The following is a 21,935-nucleotide window of genomic DNA, read 5'->3' as shown; positions in this document are numbered from 1 at the left end:
GGTAGTAAATGATCTAAAATATTTTTAATGTTGTTTATAGACTTTTCAGACAAAACACCCACATTACAGGTCTGACAAAATTGTCGTCATTATGAGGAGGTGCAGTAAAAATTGAACAAAGTCACTGTCCCATTGTAGATGTCGCCTGTACAACAGTCTTGATTCATTCATCTAGCGAAAATGTACGTCCTATTAAGAGACAATGCCTTGAACAATTTAAATAGGATTTCTGGGAATCACATTTATCTCCTGCCAATATACCTTCACTGGAATTTACACCTATCTGTGCAGCACTTGGTAGTAAAGAGAGGGAGTAAGGCACAGCATTGACTCAAGGTCTTTCTTCTTTGCACTTGTTGTCGTCTTCTGCCGTACTTGAAGGTCAGGACAGTGTCGTGTAGTTCAGCTGGCCTATCTCTAACTTGTTTAGAAAAGCTCGCTGTACAGTATTCCACATCGTCACTGTGAGTGTATGTAGACTGCATCACAATGGGCTTCTCTTTGCTTATTCTGATGTATGTTATATTCATCCAAACTACCATTCGTCCATAAACTTTTTCGTTATTTATCAAAACTAATGTTAAAAGTGACAGAGCTGAGGAAATCGGAACCACATCAAACTTTTACTTATTGACTGTTTGATTGTCTATAATGTCCATGCACTTCACCATAATATTGTCTCTGGATTTTGCAAAAGATAAAATTTTGTTTAATGTAAACGTACTGCATACATGTCCTCCACTTATATCGTCACGGATCCAACATAGCAAGCCAAAAACGGTAACTAAATCTAGACAACAGATGTAACAGTCTGGAACCGCGCGACCGCTGCGGTCGCAGGTTCGAATCCTGCCTTGGGCATGGATGTGTGTGATCTCCTTAGGTTGGTTAGGTTTAAGTAGTTCTAAGTTCTAGGGGACTGATTACCTCAGCTGTTAAGTCCCATAGTGTTCAGAGCCATTTGAAGCACCATCCTACGTAAATTTCATATGCTAAGGCGATCCAACTACATTCTTCAAGTATACAACGTCGACGGCTGTAATAATAGATTAAAAAACCACATCTCTATCGATAGTTCACTGTATTCCCTGACACAGTTCACACGTTACTTCCTAGAAGGCAGCACAACACATCCTCATGTAATTAGTTCACTTCCGCGTATAGCTACAGACTCACACAATACTGTATACGACAAGAGAATATTTGACACCTTCTTTAACCAAGTTTATGTAGTTTAAAAAGCAAAACGTACCATCAACACTTGACTGTCACCAGAATGACACGTATTTGTCACTGTAACCACACATTACGCCCTCGTGACTGCCATTTGATTCACTTGAACTTCCGTCTACACGAGTGCGATGATCCGCCATCTTACAGTGGATTTAATTCAGTTTCGCGCCGGAGATAACGGTAGATATGATATATACCAGAAGTGCCAATGTGAAAAATATATTTCACTGTCAGACCATAGTCTTGGTTCATGAATATTTGTGATATTCTACATTATTTGCCATAATAAACTCAAAACGTCCAAATTTGTAGTTGGTCCCACTGGCATAAGACGTAATAGCCTCTGTGGCTGACTCTGTTGCCGCAGATTGGTTGTTGCCTTGACACCGTACGAAAAGAAACCATACCTCAGGAAATGACGAGCTCTGCACGTTTAACTTTATACCAACATGTAGTATGATGTACCGTCTTTTTTCCGATATATTGATACTTAGATATTCCTACAAGGCGTTTCCATGTGCAGACCGAAGATGCCGTCACATGGTTCGGAGCAAGTTTACGAGTTGGAAGTGTAGTAAAACTGCGCTGTGGGGCATCTATAGTTGAAGTTGAATCTCTCGGAGCTTACGTTCACTGGCTTCTACAAATAAACCACGACCAGGACAAAGAACCTTCATTTACTAAATGATTTCTTTGCCAATAGTAAAATATCACCAAGAAATGGTGGGAGTTCTGGAAGAAGTAAAAAGAGAATCTTGGACCGCAGCCAAAACGTAGCTCGAATGACAATTAGGTGACAAGACAGAAAACTTTGCGGGTTCGTCTGAGATTCCTGTTTTATTCGTAAAAGCATAGGTAACTACACGAATGACTTGAATACATGATTGACGAAATGCCGTTTTAGACGCCTCCTAATTTAGGATTTTTCTGATAATTTTTCATTTTTTAGAAAATAGCTTCAAATGTCCATAATTTTACCTTCTTTTGAGAAGAGCGTCATTACATTAAAAAATTAAAAAAACTTTAAAAGTGTACATATTCCTTTCGGACTATGCGTAATTCAGTTATGATGTTACAAACTTTGAAGGATGATGGAGAAGTGTAAATGTATCAATGTGAGCTAAGTGACCCTGATCCGGAAACGACCGAAAGCTCTAAACGAGAATCGGTCTGGTACGTTTGACAGTGAAATATATCAACCGGTTCTGTTGTTGCTGACATTATGTGGCAGGCAACGTTCAGAGGTCGTAGTGTGGACCCATAACAAGGAAAATATCTCCAGTAAATATGGGCTCTAAAATGCATACCTGAGGAGCTATGAGCACTTGCTCATATTCGCTACTATGAAACAAACAGTATGCATTTTAGAGTCCATAATGTAGATGACACAATACTTTACAACTTGTGCTAAGCATGGAAAAATAAATAAATGGAGCAGTTTTTCATTATTTAAATAATAATACTCTAAAGTCAGAAGAAAGACATTATTTTAAATTTTTTAAGCTGCCTTCAGTATGTCGACAGTTAAAACTGAAGTCGACAATTTTGATCCATTTTGTAACTTATAGCCGCAGATGAAGGGGGGTAATCCAAGAAAATGATTCGGTAAAATAATTATAATAAATTAAGGAGCTAAAATACAAGCAACTTTTGTCAATACTTGTCCATCACTTACAATGAAGCTGCACCGCCCCCACCCATGCTTCACAATTTTACATTATTTTAGCGATGTACTTGCGTCGTCGGTGTTCCGACACCAACCCTAATCCAGAATGAGATTTTCACTCTGCGGCGGAGTGTGCGTTGATATGAAACTTCCTGGCAGATTAAAACTGTGTGCCCGACCGAGACTCGAACTCGGGACCTTTGCCTTTCGCGGGCAAGTGCACACAGTTTTAATCTGCCAGGAAGTTTCATATCAGCGCACACTCCGCTGCAGAGTGAAAATCTCATTCTGGAAACATCCCCCAGGCTGTGGCTAAGCCATGTCTCCGCAATATCCTTTCTTTCAGGAGTGGTAGTTCTGCAAGGTTCGCAGGAGAGCTTCTGTAAAGTTTGGAAGGTAGGAGACGAGGTACTGGCAGAAGTAAAGCTGCGAGTATCGGACGTGAGTCGTGCTTCGGTAGCTCAGTTGGTAGAGCACTTGCCCGCGAAAGGCAAAGGTCCCGAGTTCGAGTCTCGGTCGGGCACACAGTTTTAATCTGCCAGGAAGTTTCATATCAGCGCACACTCCGCTGCAGAGTGAAAATCTCATTCTGGAAACATCCCCCAGGCTGTGGCTAAGCCATGTCTCCGCAGTATCCTTTCTTTCAGGAGTGCTAGTTCTTCAAGGTTCGCAGGAGAGCTTCTGCAAAGTCTGGAAGGTAGGAGACGAGGTACTGGCAGAAGTAAAGCTGTGAGTACCGGGCGTGAGTCGTCCTTCGGTAGCTCAGTTGGTAGAGCACTTGCCCGCGAAAGGCAAAGGTCCCGAGTTCGAGTCTCGGTCGGGCACACAGTTTTAATCTGCCAGGAAGTTTCACCAACCCTAATCTTTGTGTGGTGGAAGCAAACATATTCGAACTTCGACTGCCGTTGCTCGTTGAGAGCAGATGCTCCCGAATAGCATACAGCTCGCAAGTCGTGCGTCAGGTTAACGAGTGGTCTCTTCCACTGCGGCTGGAGTACTTGCCGCTACAACTAGCTGGCCAGCGGTTTGCCCTTGAAACACCCTTGTGTGCCTCCGACGATGCGTCGGTAGTGAAGTGCGCCGAGAAATCGCGATTCGCTCATCGCATGCGCGACCGCCACCCGTGCAGGCAGAACTGCAAGTGGTCACTCCACTGCTACGAAGAACGCTCAGCAAGCTGTTGCCCTAGCAGACGAGCGGTACCTTTTCAACACATTAGCTATCGGCAGCGCAGTAGTTCATCACAGCCTGTCGCTATTCTTTTATTTTTTAAACGATAAGTCACGTAACATACAACTATTAAGTTTTACACTCCTGGAAATGGAAAAAAGAACACATTGACACCGGTGTGTCAGACCCACCATACTTGCTCCGGACACTGCGAGAGGGCTGTACAAGCAATGATCACACGCACGGCACAGCGGACACACCAGGAACCGCGGTGTTGCCCGTCGAATGGCGCTAGCTGCGCGGCATTTGTGCACCGCCGCCGTCAGTGTCAGCCAGTTTGCCGTGGCATACGGAGCTCCATCGCAGTCTTTAACACTGGTAGCAAGCCGTGACAGCATGGACGTGAACCGTATGTGCAGTTGACGGACTTTGAGCGAGGGCGTATAGTGGGCATGCGGGAGGCCGGGTGGACGTACCGCCGAATTGCTCAACACGTGGGGCGTGAGGTCTCCACAGTACATCGATGTTGTCGCCAGTGGTCGGCGGAAGGTGCACGTGCCCGTCGACCTGGGACCGGACCGCAGCGACGCACGGATGCACGCCAAGACCGTAGGATCCTACGCAGTGCCGTAGGGGACCGCACTGCCACTTCCCAGCAAATTAGGGACACTGTTGCTCCTGGGGTATCGGCGAGGACCATTCGCAACCGTCTCCATGAAGCTGGGCTACGGTCCCGCACACCGTTAGGCCGTCTTCCGCTCACGCCCCAATATCGTGCAGCCCGCCTCCAGTGGTGTCGCGACAGGCGTGAATGGAAGGACGAATGGAGACGTGTCGTCTTCAGCGATGAGAGTCGCTTCTGCCTTGGTGCCAATGATGGTCGTATGCGTGTTTGGCGCCGTGCAGGTGAGCGCCACAATCAGGACTGCATACGACCGAGGCACACAGGGCCAACACCCGGCATCATGGTGTGGGGAGCGGTCTCCTACACTGGCCGTACACCACTGGTGATCGTCGAGGGGACACTGAATAGTGCACGGTACATCCAAACCGTCATCGAACCCATCGTTCTACCATTCCTAGACCGGCAAGGGAACTTGCTGTTCCAACAGGACAATGCACGTCCGCATGTATCCCGTGCCACCCAACGTGCTCTAGAAGGTGTAAGTCAACTACCCTGGCCAGCAAAATCTCCGGATCTGTCCCCCATTGAGCATGTTTGGGACTGGATGAAGCGTCGTCTCACGCGGTCTGCACGTCCAGCACGAACGCTGGTCCAACTGAGGCGCCAGGTGGAAATGGCATGGCAAGCCGTTCCACAGGACTACATCCAGCATCTCTACGATCGTCTCCATGGGAGAATAGCAGCCTGCATTGCTGCGAAAGGTGGATATACACTGTACTAGTGCCGACATTGTGCATGCTCTGTTGCCTGTGTCTATGTGCCTGTGGTTCTGTCAGTGTGATCATGTGATGTATCTGACCCCAGGAATGTGTCAATAAAGTTTCCCCTTCCTGGGACAATGAATTCACGGTGTTCTTATTTCAATTTCCAGGAGCGTATATTGAAATATCTTAATTTTTTCCATTATTCTATGCCTATTTTTTCGAAGTTATTGAAACTTCGTTCGTTTTTCAAACTGTTTAAAATATTCACATTTTTTTTTTAAATCAATGTGTCAGTTTTTCATTTAATGGAACGCTATAAAATTAAGAATGGAAAACTCGTAGAAGCCTAACTCTGAGAAGATCAATTTCTATTCCGGATGAATGTAGGAACAGGCGATGCGACGGTGATACTACCACTTATCTTAGAATGTAGGTTAAGGAAAATCAAACCTCCGTTTATAGCACTTGTCGACTTAGAGAAAGATTTTGAGAATGTTGACTGAAATACTCTGTTTGAAACTCTGTAGGCAGCAGAGGTAAAATAAAGGGAGCGAAAGGCTATTTACAATTTGTACAGTAACCAGACGGCTGTTATAAAAGTCCGCGGGCATGAAACGGAAGCAATGGTTGAGAAGGGAGTGAGACAGGGTTGTAGCCTATCCCCAATGTTATTCAATATCTACGTTGACCCTCCAGTGAAAGAAACCAAAGGAAACTTTGGAAGCCGGCCGCGGTGGTCTAGCGGTTCTGGCGCTGCAGTCCGGAACCGCGGGACTGCTACGGTCGCAGGTTCGAATCCTGCCTCGGGCATGGGTGTGTGTGATGTCCTTAGGTTAGTTAGGTTTAAGTAGTTCTAAGTTCTAGGGGACTTATGACCTAAGGCGTTGAGTCCCATAGTGCTCAGAGCCATTTGAACCATGTTTTGAAACTTTGGAAAATGAATTAAATTCATGAAGGACAAATAAAACTTTGATGTTTGCCGACGACATTGTAATTCTGTCACAGATAGCGAAGGACTTGAAGAGCAGTTGCACGCCATGGACGGTGTCTTCAAAGGAAGACATGAGATGAACATCAGCAACAGGAAAAACAAAAGGATAATGGAACGTAATCGAATTAAATCAGGCGATGTTGAGGGTATTAGATTAGAAAACGAGAAACTAAATGTAGCAGACGAGTTTTGCTATTTAGGCAGCAAAATAACTGATGATGGCCGAAGTAGAGAGGATATAAAATGAAAACTGACGCGGACAAGAAAATCGTTTCTGTAGAAGAGAAAAAATTTAATATCGGATATAGATTTAAGTGTTAGAAACTCGTTTCTGAAAGTAATTGCATGGAGTATAGTCATGTATGGAAGTGAAACATGGATGATAAGAAGTATAGATAAAAAAATAGTGGGAAGTTTTGAAATGTGTTGCTACAGAAAAGTACTCAAGATTAGGTGTGCAGAGCGCATAAGTAATGACGTGGTACTGAGTAGAATTGGGGAGAAAAGATAGTTGTGGCACAACCTGACTAGAAGAAGGGATTTGTTTATAGGACACATTCTGAGACATCAAGGGATCACCAACTTAGTATTGGTGGGAAGTCTGGGAGATAATCGTAGAGGGAGACCAAGAGAGGAATACACTAAGCAGATTCAGAAGGATGTAGGTTCCAGTAGTTATTCGGAGATGAACAGGTCTGCACAGGGTAGAGAAGCTTGGAGAGCTGCACCAAACGAATCTTCAGAGGAAGACCTTAACACATCTAAGTTTTCTTAGCGAATACTTCTTTTCTCGCGTTTTGTTTTTCATGTAACAGCAGTTCTACTTTCACTTGTCGTTGTGTGTTGTATTACGCCTGTACTTGTCTGAAAGCTTGTTTTGCACATAAGGTGCACATGCTTCAGTAATTTTCACAGTTCGATTTGCATGGGAATTACTGCGCCATTATAGAAGTAGAGAAAGAGACAAGTAAAAGCGGCCCCGAGAACAGAATTACAGTGTACAAAGAAACAAAGCCGAATAAAGCTAATACAGTACCAACCTGACTAGCAGATGTCGCAAGTGACCAGTATTCATCTCTTGCCACTTTAGGCCATAGCCAGGAAGTTGCTGAAGGAGGACCGAAGCTGGACTGCCGGACTTGATGTAGTCTCATCTGAAAAGTTTTTCTGCAGTCTTTGAAGACAGCGTTGTTGCGAACACCTTACACTTGAGGGCTCCACACACAAAGAAACCATACACTAACAGATCAGGTGACCTGGGTGGCCAGCTAGAGCCGCGGCCAGAATGACCTCTGCTAACAACCCTGTAGGCGTGAACATTGTGTAAATGTTCTCCAAGACTCGGCCGGCTCTACTGGCTGTTGCTCCATCCTGTTGGAAGTCGCTGTAGATCTTTTCCGCCTCAGTTAATGCTGCCACGAATAGTTTCAAACTGTTGGCGGGCCACTTTTATTTGCTCCACCCTGTACAAGACCTGTTACTATCTTAATGTCTCTTACCACGCTTCAAAATTATTTTATTTGCTGGCTCGCCTCAACTGTGACAGTGAACCGCTTAAAAGTTGCGTCACAACGACGTCACACACTCTTGCGTGGAGGCGCCGCACTGCCATCCGTACTTCAGCCGAAAAAGGAATGCAAGAATGGCTACGGGCAGTAGCTCGAGTAACACTTGTTGCGCAACTGCCAACTCCGTGTTTGTAAACAAACGAAGCAACACGAGGTATTTCTAGCACGGTGAGTCAACTTTGCGCTTGTATCTCGGTGCCAGCTTCTGGGGACCCGTTGACCTTGACCGCTGCAGTGTAGGGAGGGGTGGAGTGGAACTACGAAGTAATCGCTTCAAACCACGGGTGGATTGAGCGCAGAACGAACGAACGTATTTGGCTCCATCTGAGATTTCTCATAGTAAAATTATTAAATTCGCAAGATGGTAGTTTCCGTTATATTCTTAGAGCGCTGAAGAACCCCTCTTCCATACTCTGTATTTACGCCCTAATTATCGGTGCATTCTTTCATTGTCAATATGTTGTAACTCCAAACAAGAGAATGCAGTCTGCTTGCATTAAAAAAACGTAACTACTTGTACTGGTGAATTAGTTCGCAACTGATTTTAGGCCTCGATTGCTCTTCTTATACCGTGGCAACTTTAATGAAATTGGATAAAATCAGTCGCAGTAAATTTCCTGCGCTCTGTCAAAAAATGCCTTTATGAGGTCTGACACGAAACAAGCTAATTCGTGTATTTTTATCAAAGACGCTTAGTCCATCATCAAGATCTTCGAGGAAGGACTACTTTGAATCCACAAACGTCTGCATTCGATCTCTCAATTGCTCAAAACATTTGTTCTCAGTGAGGCTTCGGAGGAGCGTCATCGGTTTTGTTTTCCGGCGAGGCATGATGGGGTAATAACTAAGGAATATCTCTTTTTTAACTTCTAGTTTCGTGTTGGCAATGGACAAGGAGTTCAGTGGTTCTGTTACCCTAAAACTACAACGGCACGGAGCTTCGCTGCTAGAGTAGTGCATGATTCGCAGTCACGCAGTTCGGCGGATTTGTTTCGAAGATACTGTGGCAGCAACAGTTTTTTGTGACAAAATCTCTAAATATTGACTGGTAGAAAAGTAACGCCTTGCCTAGTTGTCAAACCAGACCAATAATGGAGAAGTGCCAAGCCAGACGCACATAACATTTTCCATTGAGGAGTTGAGTGAAGTCCGTGACTGCTGTAATTGCGCCAGTCGGTGAAACTGAACTGTTACCCGTCACTTCTGCAAGCGACGTTTCGTTTTCCCTCTTCCTGCATTTGCGACATCCTCTGACTTCAGCTGCGTTCGCAGCTGGTAGTGCAGCGTGATTCAGTGTTATTTCATCCTTTGCGTAGAATCAAGACATAGTGTTGGTAATTTGTTTTAGTTTGTTAGAATCTAATTTACATAGTGCAGCCAGTTCCATAAGAAAGTGTACGTCCTTATCTGTATGAAATAAAAGACACTATTATAAATATGTGTTTACATAAAAATACTTGTTATCACTAATTGCACTATTACCTTATAGTGAAATCAATCGCCGCCATTACCGATTATAGCTTGGCTCCTTTTTGGCGCGCTTTTCACAAGATTTTATGACAGCTGCTTCAAAGCATGTACTGGCTTTCCTTTAAGCTTCATCTTAATATACGACCGAACATTTTCTATCGGGTTTGCATCCGGAGAAATCGCAGGCCAATCCATCGTGGACACCCCCATTGTCTTGTTTCCACGCTGTACAATAATGGCTACGTTCTTTCGAATCATTATCCTCTTGAAGCACCCAGTTTGCCTCGTTGGATCAAAATAGCTTCTTAACGGACCTCAGAAGGCATTTTTCATAAATATTGCACATTTTTTCAGCTTTTAAATATTTTGCACTCCTTTTAAATTGCAGCATTCAACTTTCACACTGTTTATTTATCCACTGTGCAAAAGCGCGTTGGTTACACATTCGAGACCACTACCAGAGAAGTCGCTGCGGACGTCACATTTAAAATTACGGTGTACACTTTCTTGTGAAACTAACTGTAATTCTTAGTTATAATAAACACTTTCATTTCCGTATGTAGTCCTGAATGGGGTAACTTCAACAGAAACAAGAGTGACATCAGGTGTGCCCCAGGGGAGCGTAAGAGGTCCTCTGCTTTTTACGATTTACATAAACGATCTGGTTGATGGTATTGACAGCGGCCTTAGACTGTTTGCCTATGATGCTGTAGTCTACAGGAAAGTAGTATCACACGAAATTTGTGAACAAATCAATGACGATTTGCAGAAAGTAAATGCGTGGTGTAATGACTAGCAGTTATCTCTCAATATTAATAAGTGTAACCTACTGCGTATAACAATGCGAAAATCCCCATTAACGTATGAGTACAAAATAAATGATTAGTCTTTGGAAGTGGTAACATGGTAACATCAGTCAAGTATCTGGGTGTGACTATTCGAAATGATCTCAAATGGAATGACCAGATTACAGAAGTAACGGGTAAGGCGAACTCTAGGTTGAGGTTTATTGGTAGAATCCTGAAGCGATGCAGTCCTTCAACAAAGGAAATAGCTTACAATACGTTAGTTCGTCCAGCCTTAGAGTATTGTTCGTCTGTATGGGACCCTTACCAGTTGGGTCTGATTCAAGAGATTGAGAAGGTCCAAAGAAGAGCGGCAAGATGCGTGACTGGTACATTTAGCCATCGCGAGAGCGTTACAAATCTCATAGAAAGTCTGAAGTGGGACACACTTGCACATAGACGACGCGCTAAACGGAAGGAGCTGCTCACTAAATTCCGAAATCCAATCTTCACCGAGGATGTAGAGCATATATTATTACCACCAGCTTTCAATTCGCGTTCAGACAGTCGTTTTTTCCTTGCGCGATCCGCGAGTGGAACAGTGGCGGGAGTGGGGGGGGGGGGGGGGGGGGGGGAACATGGCGCGAATTGTGCCCACCGCCACACACTGCTTGGTGGCTAGCGGAGTATGTATGTAGATGTAGACGTATTATTTACTAAATGTTACGAGATACCAGCTGTGTCAGAGAGAACAAACAAAGGAACAAAATAATTGTCAGTTTAGGACTTGTTAGACAGTTGATTTTACTGATGTGTAGTGTGCTATTTGTTTGCTACAAAACAGGTTCAGCTTATATTCTCAAATTACAATTGATGAATCAGCTTTTCAGAATATCTGAGTGAGGTTTAGGAAACTGGAGCAGTGTTCTTGGGTTTCTCAATATATTTGCTGCAACAGAAACTCGTCTTCACAAGACAACTACTTTATACTCTCACGTAGCGCAATGTGCAAAGACATATACTACTCAAGAATTCATTCGCAAAATCTTTTAAACGTGTAATACGGGAGACCGTGAAATAATCCTACTGAATTCGCCTATCTTCTCATAAATTAAATATTTATCCAAAACCGACTTCCTTCGTAAGGTATTATCTAAAATTCCATCTAGTAAAAGTTGATTCAGACGCAACGTAACAGATACTTTCACCCACTTCAGAAAATTGTTCGAAATTATTCGTCCGTAAAATCGATCTTTTTTTATCGGTTTTTTCCTTAGCAGCTTTCCTCGTGTGGTTGAAATTTTGCTATTTGGCTTCTCATTTGGAAATCATCCCCAGCTTTGTTAACATACATTGGAAGTCCGAACCACCTCTTATTCGCAGTGACGTAATAGGTCTTGTGGTGTCTGGCAACCCTTGCGAAGCCTGACAAGAAAGCGCTGCTCATTTTAATTATAATTATAACTTTAATTAATTATGAAAGTTATTTAGAAAAGCCTTCTGAAGCAATTGTATTTCAGTCGATTCTGATAAAGTAATTTCACTTAAAACGCGATGTTTTAATTACTGTCAAATAATTAACCGTTAGATGAAAATACATGGATATTGTCTGTAATGTTTTGCCTAGACAACATCCAATTTGAATTTCGTAATTGTCTGAGGAAACTCAACCGTTTGATGACATTCTACTTGATTTTTATTTTTGAAATTTTGTAGTGATTGTTTTGCTTCTTTTTGTTCTTAGTCATCCCACCTCCTTTCAGCCCGGTTCACTCGATATATCATAAACAGAATTTGCATACGAACAGGAATACCAGTTGACGAGGGATTCTCAATATCGTTTGGATGCACTAAATTATCTTTATAAGAGTCCATCACGACAGAGTGAAATTAGCTGAAACTTAACTTGATTCGGGACCGATGAGATTGCTGTTAGGTCCCCCCCCCCCTCCCATTTTAACCAACCAACCTTAATTTGATTCATCACATACGTCGTAATTCTGTCATAGGGTTTGTTGAACGTCACAGGAATAGCATCATAAGCCACCATAACAAAAGAAACAGGGTCAGGCCAACGTCAGGAGCAGTGTCAGTTTTCAGGAGAGTCCTGGCGTGATACAGGTGATACAGCCATTTGTAACAAGTAGACTCTCTGATGACTGCAGTAACGCATGTTTCTAAGATGGCACCGCATTGTTTTAGCCTAGTGTAAAGTTGACAACAATGATGCAACGAGATATTTGAGTGCAACGTACTCGATTATTATTTTTGTGGTTAGCAGTAATAAACAAATATTACTAGAAGTGTTTTTTTTTTGGTAATTGGCAAGATGAACTGGTAACCCGCTCGTAGCAGGAATCGACTTGATTCCATGACCATATACTGTCACGTTCCCATTAAAAGTGGCGCGCCGTTGTTGCCTCGCAGTGCGACCGCGAAAATCGGTCGTGAAAAATGCCTTCGCGGGAAGTCATCACAACTTGCTGTTAACGTCCTTTACCTTACTGACGATGTGAACGGTATTGCTGTGCCGGCAGGGAAGGCGACGGAAGGTGGGAGCAAATGCTGACGAGCGGAAGTTAAGTACGTCAGTGGCGCCCACATTACGGAAGGACGGACACGACGCCAGAGTGGAGCAGGATTCAGGTACCTGCCCCATGGCAAAACGAGTAAAACAGAATCATTATGTATTTCATTGAACATGTAGAAAAGGCAGCTTCCCTGAGAAAAAGAGCGAGATTAGTGGTGTGTCCACTACCGGCACGTCCCCTCCCCGTTCCTCCGGCGTGAACGAGACTATGCTGTGGCCAGGTCACCAGCTTGGTTTGTCGCGCATTGTTTATAAAGCCAACACAGCTCAGTGATAAAACGGATCTGCGGAACTGGAATCCCGGACAACCAACGACCGTCAAGACAAGTACACTACTACCCATTAAAATTGCTACACCACGAAGATGACGTGTTACAGACGCGAACTTTAACAGACAGAAAGAAGATGCTGTGATATGCAAATGATTAGCTTTTCAGAACATTCACACAAGGTTGGCTCCGGCGGCGACACCTACAACGTGCTGACATGAGGAACTTTCCCAACCGATTTCTCATACACAAACAGCAGTTGACCGGCGTTGCCTGGTGAAGCGTTGTTGTGATGCCTCGTTTAAGGAGGAGAAATGCGTACCATCACGTTTCCGACTTTGATAAAGGTCGGATTGTAGCCTATCGCGATTGCGGTTTATCGTATCGCGACATTGCTGCTCGCGTTGGTCGAGATCCAATGACTGTTAGCAGAATATGGAATCGGTGGGTTCAGGAGGGTAATACGGAACGCCGTGCTGGATCCCAACGGCCTCGTATCACTAGCAGTCGAGATGACAGGGATTTTATCCGCATGGTTGTAACGGATCGTGCAGCCACGTCTCGATACCTGCGTCAACAGGTTGGGACGTTTGCAAGACAACAACGATCTGCACTAACAGTTCGACGACGTTTGCAGCAGCATGGACTATCAGCTCGGACATCATGGTTGCGGTTACCCTTGACGCTGCATCACAGACAGGAACGCCTGCGATGGTGTACTCAACTATGAACCTGGGTGCACGAATGGGAAAACGTAATTGTTTCGGATGAATCCAGATTCTGTTTACAGCAGCATGATGGTCGCATCCTTGTTTGGCGACATCGCGGTGAACGCACATTGGAAGCGTGATTCGTCATCGCCAAACTGGCGTATCACCCGGCGTGATGGTGTGGGGTGCCATCGGTTACACGTCTCGGTCGCCTCTTGTACGCACTGACGCCACTTTGTACAGTGGACGTTACATTTCAGATGTGTTACGACCCGTGGCTCTACCCTTCATTCGATCCCTGCGAAATCCTACATTTGAGCAGGATAATGCAAGACCGCATGTTGCAGGTCCTGTACGGGCCTTTCTGGATGCAGAAAACGTTCGACTGCTGCTCTGGCCAGCACATTCTCCAGATCTCTCACCAATTGAAGACGTCTGGTCAATGGTGGCCGAGCAACTTGCTCATCACAATACGCCAGTCACTACTCTTGATGAACTGTGGTATCGTGTTGAAGCTGCATGGGCAGCTGTACCTGTACACGCCATCCAAGCTCTGTCTGACACAATGCCCAGGCGTATCAAGACTGTTATTACGGCCAGAGGTGGTTATTCTGGGTACTGATTTCTCAGGGTCTATGCACTCAAACTGCGTGAAAATGTAATCACATGTCCGCCGCTCGTGGTCTCGCGGTAGCGTTCTCGCTTCCCGAGCACGGGGTCCCGGGTTCGATTCCCGGCGGGGTCGGGGATTTTCACCTGCCTCGAGATGACTGGGTGTTTGTGTTGTCCTCCTCATTTCATCATCATCCAGGAAAGTGACGCAATTGGACTGAGCAAAGATTGGGAAATTGTACGGGCGCTGATAACCACGCAGTTGAGCGCCCCACAAACCAAACATCATCATCATCATGTAATCACATGTCAGTTCTAGTATAATATATTTGTCCAATGAATACCCGTTTATCAGCTGCATTTCTTCTTGGCGTAGCAATTTTAATGGCCAGTAGTGTATGTCCATAAGAGTTGTGCACCTGGGAGACTACGTTAGTAGTGGGGCTCCGCTTAATAGCACGCATACTGTACGTAGATGGCAGAGGGTCACAAGCACTTCGGCGATGTCTTACACGTCTTGACAGTGGAGACAAATGGCTACATGCAGAAGCAAGAGGTGACCCACCAGCGTAGTCGCAGCGATTTTTTTGCACAACAACGTGCTCCCGTTCCGTGACGGCTACGAACAACACACACATACGTGTGACTGTAGGCTTTCCCGGCTTATACTGCTGATGAATGTGTCTGGGCACTCCCGTGTGGTAGCGTTGATACACTCCTGGAAATTGAAATAAGAACACCGTGAATTCATTGCCCCAGGAAGGGGAAACTTTATTGACACATTCCTGTGGTCAGATACATCACATGATCACACTGACAGAACCACAGGCACATAGACACAGGCAACAGAGCATGCACAATGTCGGCACTAGTACAGTGTATATCCACCTTTCGCAGCAATGCAGGCTGCTATTCTCCCATGGAGACGATCGTAGAGATGCTGGATGTAGTCCTGTGGAACGGCTTGCCATGCCATTTCCACCTGGCGCCTCAGTTGGACCAGCGTTCGTGCTGGACGTGCAGACCGCGTGAGACGACGCTTCATCCAGTCCCAAACATGCTCAATTGGGGACAGATCCGGAGATCTTGCTGGCCAGGGTAGTTGACTTACACCTTCTAGAGCACGTTGGGTGGCACGGGATACATGCGGACGTGCATTGTCCTGTTGGAACAGCAAGTTCCCTTGCCGGTCTAGGAATGGTAGAACGATGGGTTCGATGACGGTTTGGATGTACCGTGCACTATTCAGTGTCCCCTCGACGATCACCAGTGGTGTACGGCCAGTGTAGGAGATCGCTCCCCACACCATGATGCCGGGTGTTGGCCCTGTGTGCCTCGGTCGTATGCAGTCCTGATTGTGGCGCTCACCTGCACGCCGCCAAACACGCATACGACCATCATTGGCACCGAGGCAGAAGCGACTCTCATCGCTGAAGACGACACGTCTCCATTCGTCCTTCCATTCACGCCTGTCGCGACACCACTGGAGGCGGGCTGCACGATGTTGGGGCGTGAGCGGAAGACGGCCTAACGGTGTGCGGGACCGTAGCCCAGCTTCATGGAGACGGTTGCGAATGGTCCTCGCCGATACCCCAGGAGCAACAGTGTCCCTAATTTGCTGGGAAGTGGCGGTGCGGTCCCCTACGGCACTGCGTAGGATCCTACGGTCTTGGCGTGCATCCGTGCGTCACTGCGGTCCGGTCCCAGGTCGACGGGCACGTGCACCTTCCGCCGACCACTGGCGACAACATCGATGTACTGTGGAGGCCTCACGCCCCACGTGTTGAGCAATTCGGCGGTACGTCCACCCGGCCTCCCACATGCCCACTATACGCCCTCGCTCAAAGTCCGTCAACTGCACATACGGTTCACGTCCACGCTGTCGCGGCATGCTACCAGTGTTAAAGACTGCGATGGAGCTCCGTATGCCACGGCAAACTGGCTGACACTGACGGCGGCGGTGCACAAATGCTGCGCAGCTAGCGCCATTCGACGGCCAACACCGCGGTTCCTGGTGTGTCCGCTGTGCCGTGCGTGTGATCATTGCTTGTACAGCCCTCTCGCAGTGTCCGGAGAAAGTATGGTGGGTCTGACACACCGGTGTCAATGTGTTCTTTTTTCCATTTCCAGGAGTGTATATGGCGACGTTTCGGGGAGTATCTTCTGGCGAGGATGGGTAGTGTGACACTTCCTGAAACGTAGCGATAAATCAACGCTACCACCCGAGACCCTAGAAACCTTCACCAACACGTAAACATTCGTGTGAGGTCATTGGAGTCACACACTTGAGTTTAAGACACCCGTTTCGCGTTGGATGCCAGGGGTTACCGAGGAATCGTGCACACATTCGCGCCTCAAGCTTTAGGGGTCCCGCCAAAGCGTAAGTCTGCGCAGCGCACGGGTTCAGTGACTGGACGAGAGGCAGAGAAGCGGTGCCGGTGGTTGACCTTGAGCGAGAGCAGGTGGAGCGGGTTCAGCGACTGCTGTCTGCCGCGGAGTCGCTTCACATTCTGGTTACGAGAATACACTTCGCGGAAGCCGATGAGCGAGCGGCCGAGTCAGGTTCTCTGCTGTGACGAGAGCTCGACGGCCAGGTGCGTCGTCGGCCGTGGCGGGGCTCAACGCGCACGTGTGCACTGTTCCTCCGTGGCGTGCAGTCTTCCACCCGGTAGACCAGTGATTATTCCATAGTATTTGGATACATTTGACAGCGCAAGCGAACTGCGCCCTGATGAACGAATATCCAGACAAAAGGGGCTTCTAACATTGCTAGAGATCTCTCCTCTGTATAAGTGCAAACTAAACCCACAAATAAAAGAAAAACGAATCGTAAATTCTATTTTTCTATTTTATTTGTGTACTTATTTTCAGATTACAGATTCAGTAGTCTTATAATAGAGACATGATACCAACACTTTTTTCTTGGGAAGGCCACGTTGCAGAAGAAATAGTACCAGCGCCACATGCATTTCGAACACCATGCAACGAATACTTAATTAGCAAAGGAAAGCTGCAGTTAATGAGTGTGATGTGACAGGTAGAATATCGAGGATGTCATATGCAATAATAGCAATACTACTGACTGCACTCATCGCAAGCAAATCAGGGAACCCAATTCGCATTAACTATTACGATCGAACAGAAACGATAAAAATACATATGAGTGTTTCGGGACACTTAAGTAGAAAAATAGTAAAGATTTATGCAATATAAGTGAACTATTATCTATTTACTATAAGGGTAGCTTTTCAAAAATGATGTTTTTTCCAGTTGTGGTTCTTGTTTTGCATAAACAGACTAAGGTCATTCAGCAGATTTGTAGGTAGCAACATCCTTGGAATGGTATGTTCATTATTTTATTTCGTGAAACATTTCATAACTTGTTCACCAACAGAATATTCATACTTAAAGTAGATTCCGATCATTAATACTTACAAAAACCTTAACAAGTGGGGAATTCATACATTAGGCACTGTAGTAAATGTGTCTTAATGGCTGAACTGTCGATTATTCTGGCACAACGAAGAAGTCGTCTTAATAGCAGTGAATTTGCATCCGGAGATGTACACGATTACAACTGCAGATAATCGACTTAACGATTCAATAGAAACAGTTATGAAACGTATGCACAGATGAGCCAGACACATTTCTGAACTATTTTTAAAAAGTGTGCTAATATTGCGTAAGACTATCTTTTCCACACTTTCGTTCATTGCTTTTGTTCGTCGTCAACTGTGACAGTGTCGTGTCATTAGAGATAAACTACTTACATAGGTCGTATGCAGTGACTGCACAAAATAGCTCTGCTTGAAACCATCGAGTATGTATCTTTCAAGGGGTAAACCTGGACCTGCATATGGAGCCACTACTTGACCTTTCTTGGTTACGCTTAGTTTTTTAAATATTTTTTATTGTCTAGTTCAGCTACAGCACGCTGTTGCAGTAATGACCTTGTGCAGAGATAGAGACTTTTCAGCCAAATAGTAGGTGAGCCAGCAGTGGGGGACACTGAGCTCCAGTCGGGAGTAACTCGGAGGGGATTCCCATACCGTACGAGCTGGCGGTTGGGGACAGGGAGTCCCAATCGGTTGTATCTGGAACAGTTCTGTCATTTACCTTATAACCAAAGAGAGCCTCCTGAAGACATTGGTCAGAACTCCAGGATGGGAAGTATTTTTAGATTAATTCTGGGACAATGTTTCCCACAGAAGGAAAGAAAAGTATACTGGAAGTGATAGTACAGTTGTTGATGTGTATACCGAGTGTTCAGTGATCCAGGTGGCGTAATCAGTTAGCTCACAGTATTTCTAAACTATATGATGGGAAAAATACTGAGCTGTGGGTGCAAATAGTTAATGAATCACAGTATATGACCTATGTAAGTCTGAGAACCAACTGAACGCCGACCACTTGTCAAAGAGAATTTTAGTGATAAGCATGGTCTAGTCAACTGATGTTACTTGTTAGCCTATGCTGTCAACTGTAAGCCTAGGGCCCGTTGACCTCAGCAGTTTGATCCCATAGGAACTTACCAAAAATTTCCAAATTTTTTTCCGACTAGATGCCTTCCTGTCCCAAAACATCATCTTACTCTGCAGTAGGACGTCCATGGCATCTGTAGCTATCGAAATACAACAGAATTTTGGCATTTTATGTGCTTGTTGCGAATGTCGCGCCGTGACCAACAGGGTATACTTCTATGTCGGTGTGTGATAACAGCAAGACCACTGCATCAAAGACGGCCTGCTTAACAAACAGTCGACCACCTGGGAAGCTTCCCACGAAACAAACATTTCAGTCACGTTCTGTTTTATACTAACGGAAGTCTCTGGCTCCAGATCATATTCTTGCAGTGAAAACTACCAAGTGTTTGTTGTTATGAATCCATACATGTTATAGCAATATATGTATGTTCCACATCTCCTTCTAAACCATTGGACTGATTTCAACCAAACTTGGTACACATATCGAATACTGCGTGGGGAGAATCGCTGTGATGGTAAGAGCCACTTATCTATTAATGGGGCGGGCGTGAGAGTGAAAAATAAGGGAACCCCACAACGCGTGCGTAAGCTCAGTCTTTATTAGGTCAGAAACTGGGGGTGAGAGCATTTAATGACATGCAGATAATTTTATACATAATCTGAAATTTGAGATTATTACTAAGTGTATTCGAGACAGATTTTACTGACCGTATTCACATATACCGCTGAATGCACTTGCAAAAAAATGGCTCTGAGCACTATGGGACTCAACATCTTAGGTCATAAGTCCCCTAGAACTTAGAACTACTTAAACCTAACTAATCTAAGGACATCACACACACCCATGCCCGAGGCAGGATTCGAACCTGCGACCGTAGCAGTCCCGCGGTTCCGGACGGCAGCGCCAGAACCGCTAGACCACCGCGGCCGGCAATGCACTTGCAGAATTATCTAATTGTACTACACATAGTTCACGAAATGTGAAGTCATAAACACTGAGATGCGTGTAAAACTGCCTCATCATGCACGACGCTCAAATTTATTACTTCTTTCCTACTAACTCTACGCAACAGATTTTGCAGATAGTATTCACATACGCCGGTAAATGTACTTAAAAAATTTTATCATTATACAACATACAGTTCAGCAGGTAAGACGTCGTAAACTTTGAGCTGCATGAAAACTAATTTGCAGGATGCGATTTGCTAGAAATACATGTGAAGTATGTGTACATACATGTGCGAAATATGTTAAATATATATGACATGTGCGTATGCAGGCAAATCCACGACTAAAATGCTCCCCCTAAAGCTCTGGATCGATTTCAACGTAACCTGGTGCCCACACTACTTACTGTCTGGAAAGAAATGCAGTAGGGATAAGAACCAGCAAACTGCTGTTGGGGTGATAACATGGAAAGAGAAGGAGAAGGAAAAATCGGACAGACAGAAAGGGTGAAGGAGGAGATGGACACAGATATAGGAGAGGAGGAGATGGACAGAGAGAGGGGGAAGGGGGAAACCGACAGAATGGGAAGAGGAATAGGTGGATGGACAGAGAAAAGAAAGAGGACGATATGGAGAGGGAGGAGGAGGGAGACAGAGACAAGGTGAGGAAGAAATGGACAGAGAATGGGAAGAGGGGAAGATGCACAGGGAGGGGAGGAGGAAATGGAGAGAAAGAGTGTGAAGAGGACATGGAAGAGATAGGGTGGAAGAGGAGATGAACAGGAAGAGTGGGAGGAGAAGATGGACTTAGAGGGGGTGAGGAGGAGATAGAGAAGGAGACTGAGATAGAGGAAGGGAGGTGAAGATGGAAAGGGCGGAGGAGCAGATTAACAGAGGGGGCGGGGGAGAAATGGAGAGAGAGGTCAGAAGGAGGAGGTGGAGAGAAAGAGAGGGAAGCAGGAAATGGATTAGCAGAAGATTCGAATAAGTACATACCCGGACAACACCAGGTGTTCGGCTGGTGGTGAAACAAATACAGGCAACAGTAAATGCACAGGCACCATAAACCCAATAGCGCTTAATAATTTCACGTTTTAACTATTTACTTGTCACGCCAGAATAATAGCGTGAAATGAATGTTGACAGTGATGTATTTGAGAGTAGGCAAGTGTCATTAACTGCCACACCAGCCTACATAGCCTGCAACAGCCCACTCATCGCGGTGATAGCCAGTTCGAAACCTGACGACGGTAAAAAATTTACACCGCGCCTATCTGGACGCAAGGACAGGAGAGGTGATGACCTTGTGCCAACTTTGTGGACTACGTCCTGAGTCTCACTGCATTATCTGGTAGAGCGAAAACTGAGTATGACACTGTAGATGATGGTGTGCCCATCGTAAGGTTTCTGTTTGAGCTGTTCAAGAAGAGCAGGTATTGTCTCTGCACAGGGTTTTACTTTCGCCCTTCTCTCTCACCTTCTCACCAGCAGCACGAACTTGAGACTAGAACTCATCAGTCACCCACCTCATCCAGATTCTCTTAAGACACCGAGCGCGGTCGCGATGCTGTGCCACGCTGGACTCGTATCCGGGAGGGCGTTGGTTCGAATCCCAGTCCGGATTTCCAGATTCAGGTTTTTCGTGGCTCCCTAAATCATTTTCAGTAAACCTCGGGACGTTTATTTTTTTCAAACAATAGAGGTTTCCCAGTCGGAGCCCGTGCTCCACCTTTAATTATGTTGTCATCGACGGGATTTACAACCCTAGTCTGCCTTCATTGCCGCACATAAAGGCGCTGTTGTGCGGGACGAAATAAAATATATCCAATGGCTGAACGTATTCATCGGCACCTTACAGACGGCAATGACAAGCAGCTTTAACTTTTTGTTGTGTGTAACAGTAGAAACATGAGGCAAATGAGTCAGTACATCGCTGTATTCGCACCAACTCTCTGGAATAGTAGCCAGATCATCCAATACATTACGATTAGCTCGTAAATGCGTACTTCCCCATTCGCACATTAATTGGGTATGTATTTATAGCTATGGAA

The 21,935-nt window shown here is 45.3% G+C and overlaps 1 protein-coding gene across 1 annotated transcript in view; it reads left to right on the top strand.

Moving 5' to 3' along the window:
- Window positions 1–21,935, top strand: part of LOC126187927 (probable cytochrome P450 4aa1) — a 279,646-nt gene that overhangs the window by 112,915 nt on the left and 144,796 nt on the right. The gene's annotated exons all lie outside the window — the stretch shown is intronic.

The sequence above is a fragment of the Schistocerca cancellata genome, chromosome 5, assembly GCF_023864275.1.
Source record: "Schistocerca cancellata isolate TAMUIC-IGC-003103 chromosome 5, iqSchCanc2.1, whole genome shotgun sequence".
Classification (NCBI taxonomy): Eukaryota; Metazoa; Arthropoda; class Insecta; order Orthoptera; family Acrididae; genus Schistocerca; species Schistocerca cancellata.
The sequence above is the reverse complement of the archived record's forward strand: the minus strand, read 5'-3'. Positions and strand labels throughout refer to the sequence as shown.